Below are 8,157 nucleotides of genomic sequence, written 5' to 3' on the forward strand. Positions count from 1 at the left end.
GGATGCCCGGACGAGCCCGTCATGTCGGATCCGACCGACTCTGGCCCACTCGGCCCCACATAAATTGGACCCTATACGCACTCCTGACAAAACCCTAGCCGCATTCCACTCCCCACTTCCCTCCCACACTATCAAGCTCCTCTCCGTCAAGCTCTGGCATTCTCCTCCATGGAGGCCACTGGATTCGACTCAGAGATGTCTGGATCTGAGGACTAGGAGCGAATCCCTTGTAGCTCTGGAGGAGCAGATGCCCGACCGCGCTGCTCTCCGACGTTCCCATGAGGAGTGCATCCTCCCCCAATCTTCCGTGAGCCGTCGGGCATCCGTTACCCAAATGACGCTTTGATCCGGGGCCGATGAATCTCAGCGTGTGACCACGGTCTCGCCGGAAGCGGTGGCCACCACATGGAGAAACCCCGTTGTGCCGTCGGAACCATTTTGGTGGCGCCTCGTCTCTGTGGCGCCAGACACCAAAAAAGAGGCCATCTGCGCCTCCATGAGTTGTTGTCAATCCAAAAAGGAGGCATGGCAAGCCCGATGCGCTAGGCTGCGGGCTCGCTTCAAGCGGGGGAGGCTTTGGCAGCCTGCGAAGTAGCATCGGAGGAGGCCCCAGTGCCTGCATAGCCAAGAAGCGACGAAAAGGAGTGTAGTGAAGGAGATGATAAAAGAGTAAAGTCGGGTGGTCTGTGCCACGGTCGGGTTGGCCTCCTAAGGAGAAGAAGGCCAAGGACGATGATGGATCGGACAACTCCGGCAGTGAGCAGATCCACCTCGATCCGTTTTGCATCTTCGACCGCTAGAGCCGCACGGATGATGGAAAGGGCAAGGGCGGCCGTGGATGAACTTTCCCCACTGCCGCTTCGTTCGTAGTTAGTAGAGCATGTCAATTTTTGGTAGACCGATGACACGAGTTTAGCTATGTACGTATGTAGTATGAGAAGAATATGGATTTGAGAATTCGATTTGATGTATCTGATTGTGGGGGACAAATTTTGTTTGTTGTCCCGTCACTGTCCACAAACGCGCCTATCGCTTGGGTACCGGGATTTGGTACTTTTGGTTGCATATGATCTAAAGGTAGTTTGATGTGTCGCGCAAATCATGATAACTAGTACGAAATTTAGCAAGAACTATGATATTTTTTAATAAAGGGCGCTTTATTGCTTAAAAGGTTTAAGCATTACATCCGGCCTCCGCATAACTAAGATGCATACAAGCATAACCAAGTTCAAGTTTCAGAAAAACAGAAAAGGCGGAATACAAGTAATCATGTGGAGACTGTATAACGCCTAAGACATAGGAGGGCCAATCGAAACATCATGCTGCCATCCATGTCGGGTAAAATATCCCTCGCCGTGGCCTCCAAGCATGTGCACACCTCCGTAAACAGGTCTTGATTCTCCACATGATGTAGAGACGACTATAAACAGAGCGTACCAATACATCTGTAGATAACCTGCAGAACAGAAGAACTTTTATCGTTAAAACCTTATCATTTCTTCATAGCCAATGCGACCAAATCACGGCAAGCGCCCCCACTCCAAGAAGAGTTCTAAACTTGTTATTGATCCCATGTAACCAGTTACCAGAAATATTAGCAACACTACATGAAGGATACAAGTCAGAAACTACTGATGACTGACCATATAAGACAAGTCAATTTGCATTGAAAGAACAAGTGTTTTATAGTCTCATCATAGTGACAAAAAACACATTGCACGCTTCCATGCCAATTCCTCTTAATAAGATTATATTTGGTTAGACTGACTCCTCGATAAAAATACTACGCTAAGATTTTATTCTTGAGTAGGAGAGATCATTCCGTCATTCGTTCGGTAGACCGTGATCTAGTTTTTTTGTTCATTTGGTTAGATTATACCACCTATTCGGTAGTTAGAAGCGTCTGTTACAGGCGTTCATACACACGCCCCACGCATACTTACCCATGCAGGAGTATTTCCCAACAATATTGGCTCAAATGGTGTGTGTTTCTCTCCACCTAGATGAACAGTAAATTCAAAAAAAAAATCTAAACGTTTTTGGTACCAAGGATGCTTGAGTGTGCTAGGTGAATGCAAAATTTGATGGACAAATGGCCTTCTGGAAAGCCCTTTTTTTCTGTCTACAGCTCCTCAGGTGTCATTTCTTGACGTAATTTTTTGCGCACCTAGAACACTTGAACATCTTTGATGCCACAAATATTCAGTTATATTTTCTTATGTATTGTTTATGTGGGAGCATATGAGCTCAAGATCGTCTATGAATTATGGATACATTGTATCCTACTCAGTTTTTTTACAAGCGTGATGCCCCTTCATCTCCAGCAGAAGTTCGTTCGGTGACAAGTTCTATGTCTGGCGGTGATACGCATGTCTCCATGTTTAAAAGATTGACTGTCTTTTTTCTAGAAAAGGTGGAAATCCCCGGCCTCTGCATCAAAAAGATGCATACGGCCATCTTATTAAACAAATAAAGCAGTGCAAACATAGTTCCAAGGTCTTCAAAAAGTAATAAAAAGCAAAAGAAAGCTCACACAGAGCCAAAAAGGGCTAGAAACACCCACTAGCCATGTAAAGACGCCACAACCGGCTGGCTAAAACTAGATAGGTAAACTACATGCCTATCCTATTACATGACCGCCATCCAAACCGGTTGAAGATATCCCGAGCTACCATCTCCCATCGGAAAGACCCAGTAACCAAGTGCTCCCTGACCTCCATCTGGGTGAGTAGCGACCAGGAACGGATCAGAGCCGTAGTTCGGAATAAAACCTGCAAAAAATGAATACATGATATTCTGTTAAAAACCAAATCATTTCTGCAGGTCCAGATAGTCCACAGCAAAGCACAAACTCCAACCCGAATGTGTCTCGCTAAGTCAGGCTCAATCCCATTAAGCCATGTCCCAAATAACGTGTTAACAGAATTCGGTGGATTTATATTAAAAGCAATGTGGACCGTCTGCCAAAGTACTTTGGCCAACGGGCAATCAAAAAAGAGATGTTTGATTGTCTCATCCCGATCACAGAAACTACACCTAGTAGGTCCTGTCCAACTACGCTTTATCAAGTTGTCCTTGGTTAAAATAACTTGTTTATGGACAAACCACATAAACACTTTTATTTTCAAAGAAACTTTGACAGCCCAAACATGCTTAGAGGTAGGAATGGAGTTCGAATTAATAACATCAATATACATTGATTTAACAATGAATACTCCAGACCTAGTCAATTTCCAGCGTAATTCATCGGGTTGTTGAGATAGTTGGACCTCCATTAGTCTCCTAACTAAACGGAGCCATTCTTCCCAATGATTGCCCGCTAGCGTCCGTCGGAACTGAATATTAAGGGGGATAGATTGAAATACCGAGGCGACGAACACTTCACGTCGTTGAACAATACGGTACAAAGACGGATATTGGATGGCCAAAGGTGTCTCGCCGAGCCAAGTATCCTCCCAGAAACGTGTACTAGAGCCGTTTCCAATAACAAACTTCATCCTATTAAAGAAAGATTGTTTGACTTTCATCAGACCTTTCCAAAAAGGTGAATCAGTCGACCTGACTGTAACCTGGGACAAAGTTTTTGTCTGGAGGTACTTGGAACGAAGAATTTGAGCCCACATGGCATCATTCTCCGTTGAGAGCTTCCACAGCCACTTGCTAAGAAGGCATCTATTCTTAACTTCTAGATTCTCAATACCGAGACCCCCTTGGTTTTTCGGTCTACAGATGATATCCCATTTAGCAAGCCGGTATTTTCGTTTAAACTCATCACCCTGCCAAAAGAAACGCGATCGATAGAAGTCCAGTCTCTTCCTAACACCAACTGGGACCTCAAAGAACGATAGGAGAAACATAGGCATACTCGTGAGCACCGAATTAATCAGGATTAATCGGCCTTTGTATGACATGAGCTTACCCTTCCAACAACTCAATTTCTTCTCAAATCGGTCCTCGATACACTTCCACTCTTTATTTGTCAGCCTACGATGGTGGATTGGAATACCCAGGTAAGAGAAGGGTAACTCTCCTAACTCGCACCCAAACAATTGCCTATAAGCCTCATGTTCGTCTTTGGCTCTACCAAAACAGAACAGCTCGCTCTTATGAAAGTTAATCTTTAATCCGGTCAATTGTTCAAATAGGCATAACACAAGCTTCATATTTCTCGCCTTGGCCAAGTCATGCGCCATAAAGATAATTGTATCATCAGCGTACTGAAGGATGGATACACCTCCATCAACGAGATGAGGTACCAATCCACCTACGTGACCATTTTCCTTAGCCCTTCCTATCAAAATTGCTAACATATCCACCACAATGTTAAACATGATAGGGGACATCGGATCTCCTTGTCTTAGGCCTTTATGTGTCTGAAAGTAATGACCTATGTCATCATTAACTTTAATTCCCACACTACCTTCCGTTTACAAACTATTAGCGCGCTCGGCAAGGGCAGGTTACACGACAAGTCGACAACGACCTACTACATGAACGCAAGAGCCTGGTGTGGATGAGGATTCAGGAGGCCGACAGTTCACTGAGTGGTGGAGGTTAGACGTACACAACATCTTTCCTATATAAAAGCTCCATGGATGTGGATGCTCTTATAAAACCTGGGTACCACGCTGCTTCCTAGGTCATAAGTCACAACTACACTAAACTCATTACACGATGGCAGTGAGTTTGACGCCAACACCGCCAATCCTCTTTAGCAGCCCCTTCTTCTCATCTGCCATCGCAACCCGTGGCAACTACTCCTCTCGTCTTCCTCTCCAAGCATCTCCTCGCCCCTGCTTCCCCCATGTCCAAGCATCACCTGTGGCAGCGAAAGCTACACCATCCTCTAGTATTGAACAAAAAACAACAGATGTGGATTATGATGACGTTGCTCCCAAGACGTTGTCCAGCTATGGGCCCTCTTTGTGGGGTGACTACTTCCTCAACTACGAGCCAAAACCACTGCAGGCATACACTACTCCCACGTATACATATAATTTGCTTTCTTCCTCATCATTATGGTTTGGGACGAACATCACCAATCAAGATATTTGTTTCATTGCAATATTACAAGCTATTCTCTCAACTTAGAATTTTTTTGGCATTAATTTTTATATGCATATATGGTATATTAATAGACATAAAGTCCTAAAAATATAATATTCTCTGCGATCCATATTAATTGTCACTAATTTAGAACTTTGTACTAAATCAACGACAATTAATATGGATTGAAGGGAGTATAAAAATATTAGTCATCACAAACGGCATACCTATTACTTTCAGGTATGTATTGTCCCTTTTGGTTTGACCCAGCTAATCAATGCATTCGTGCATGTGTGCAGAGATCGGAGAAATGGATGAGTGCAAGGGCTGACAAATTAAAGGAGGACGTTGACATGTTGTTTAAGAGTTGCAACTGCATGGTGGAAAGAATAACCTTATTGGACACTGTCCAACATCTTGGAATAGATCATCACTTTAAGAAACATGTTGATACCACGTCAAGTCAAATTTTTGAGGGTGAATTCAATATCTCTAGCCTCCATCAGGTTGCCCTTCGGTTTCGCTTGCTTAGAGAGCATGGTCTTTGGGTGTCTTCAGGTGTGTATGGAGTATCTATTTATAAATAAATGAATAAATAAATAAATACAAGGAACGAATATGAGTAGGGCGATTCAGTGCCCAGGCTCATCTACACCCGGTTAGAAAATAATTCATAAAAATTCAAAATAAATTCAAAAAAATCATTTTTTGTGCGGTAGACAATTTGATGCATGAGGGCCCACTCCAAATTTCAAGTCATTCGGACATCTGAGCAGCTCTCAGCAAAAAAGATAAATCAGGCCAAAACAGTACATGAACAGTAAAAAAATTACAGACCCCTAATTTGTCTTTTTTGCTGAGAGCTCCTCAGATGTCCAAATGATTTTAAAATTGAAGCGGACCTGACGCATTAAATTGTCTACCACACAAAAAAATTAGAATTTTTCTAGTATTTGTTTTGATTTTTTTCGTCAGCGCGGGTGCAGATGAGCTCGGGTGCAGAGATGGATTTTTGCACGAATATTCACAAATCATAGAACAATATTATTCTCCACTAGGGTAACACTGAGCTTTCATTACTAACTATAAAATGGCATGAGTTATTTGAACAATGTCTAGCCAACATTTGTCTTGCAGATGTTTTCGACAAATTTAAAAATGAAGATGGGAGCTTTAGGGAAGATATTACTAGTGACCCTAAGGGACTTTTATGTCTATACAACGCAGCTCATCTTCTCATTCATGCCGAGCCATCACTGGAACAAGCTATCTCTTTTTCAAGGCACCATCTTCAATTGATGAGGGACACTCTCAAGTCCCCTTTAGTTGAGCAAGTCAAACGTGCCCTTCACATGCCATTCTCAAGGACGTTTAAGAGGATGGAAACACTGCGTTATATCTCTGAGTATAAGCATGAGGAAGGACATAACCCAACTCTATTGGAGCTAGCAAAGCTGGATTTTAACCTTCTATAGCATGTCCACTTGAAGGAACTGAAATATCTCACTAAGTATGTCTTCGTCATACTCAATTACACAATGAAGATGGAATCAATATAAAACGTGCCCTTCACATGTTGTATCCTACACATATATAGTTTGGACATTGTCCATCATGTGGATTATTAGGGAAAAAATCTATTTTACCTGGACTAACCAAAGTATTGTAGGTGGTGGCGTGATCTTTACAGACATGTCGGGCTAAACTATGCTCGGGACCGCCTGGTCAAGGGTTACATTTGGTGCTATGCGGTATACCATGAGAAAGATTTTGCGTTGTCCAGAATATTTCTTAGGAAGCAGTTGATGCTTATTTCCCTGATGGATGACACGTATGATTCCCATGCCACCATAGAGGAATGTCGATTGCTAAATGCGGCCATACAAAGGTTTGTTAAATTTGGATTTGATTTACATCCATGTGTCAAGAACTAACATACAATCAGTTTCTATTTAATTTTTCATTGACGACATGTAGATGGGATGAGAGTGCCACTTCTCTTCTGCCCAACTACCTTCAAAGATTCTATATTGAATTGTTAAGGATATTTAATGAACATAAGCGTGAAGTGGCCATTCGTGACACCTACCATGTTGCCTATGCCCGGAAAGCGGTACACCACCATGTGCCTTATATCATTACTATCATTCTATATACTGATGGCTTTGTATCTAATTTATTTTCTTCTATGTAGTTTCAAGATCTATCAGCTTATTATCTCCAAGAAGCTGAATGGTTACACCAGAATCACAAGCCAAGCTTCAAAGATCACATGAGTTTATCTGCCATGTCCATAGGATCACCAACATTATGTATAGGTTTGATGGTTGGCATGGGTGATCTAGTGACGAGGGAATCATTTGAGTGGGCAGCTGGTTACCCTAATGTCACCATATCATGCGGGAAGATAGCATGTCTAATGGATGACATTGCTGCATTTAAAGTATACTCTTTCATCTTCTTATTTAGGCCAAACTATAAGCATCAACCACCACCGGGAATCAAGATAATGTATCTAATTACTATTATAATATAAATATGCAGGGCGGGAAGGCCAAGGGAGATATAGCAATCTCTATAGAGTGTTACATGGTTGAGCATAGGGTCACAAGTGCGGTTGCCATTTCCAAGATCCTTTCACTGCTAGAAGATGACTGGAAAACTCTAAATCAAGCCCTCTTTCAACATCACGCACAACTCCCGATGGTGCGGAGGATTATTAACTTTGCTAATAGCATGCCATTATTCTATGCTGAGAAAGATGCATATACCTTCAATATCCATCTTAAGGATACTGTTGAGAGCCTTTTTGTTGAAACCATTCCCATGTAGGCTCTAATAGGTTGTGTGGCAGTTTATCTTCAGTAAAGATGCCACTGTGCACCATGACGTGTTAATTGGAGCTTGTGCATTGTCTTTATCCCTATAAATAAATATGATAAATAAGTTATTGCATTCATAATTTTTGGATGATATCAGATATAATTGTGTGTCTCTATGTTTTATACTTATCTTATTAATTATCATTGTACAAAAAGAACTCCATCTGCCGCAATGGAGTACTTTTTCTTTCCGGGGCATAAGTCCTTGAAGATCATAGATTTTAAGTGT

At 42.2% G+C, this 8,157-nt stretch overlaps 1 pseudogene; it reads left to right on the plus strand.

The window, feature by feature from the left end:
* Window positions 1-4,633: 4,633 nt before the first annotated feature.
* On the plus strand, window positions 4,634-7,951 carry LOC125535170 (tau-cadinol synthase-like; annotated as a pseudogene).
* Window positions 7,952-8,157: the final 206 nt, after the last annotated feature.

This window comes from Triticum urartu, chromosome 2A, assembly GCF_056163025.1.
Source record: "Triticum urartu cultivar PI428250 chromosome 2A, HENAU_Tu73, whole genome shotgun sequence".
In the NCBI taxonomy this organism is placed as follows: domain Eukaryota; kingdom Viridiplantae; phylum Streptophyta; class Magnoliopsida; order Poales; family Poaceae; genus Triticum; species Triticum urartu.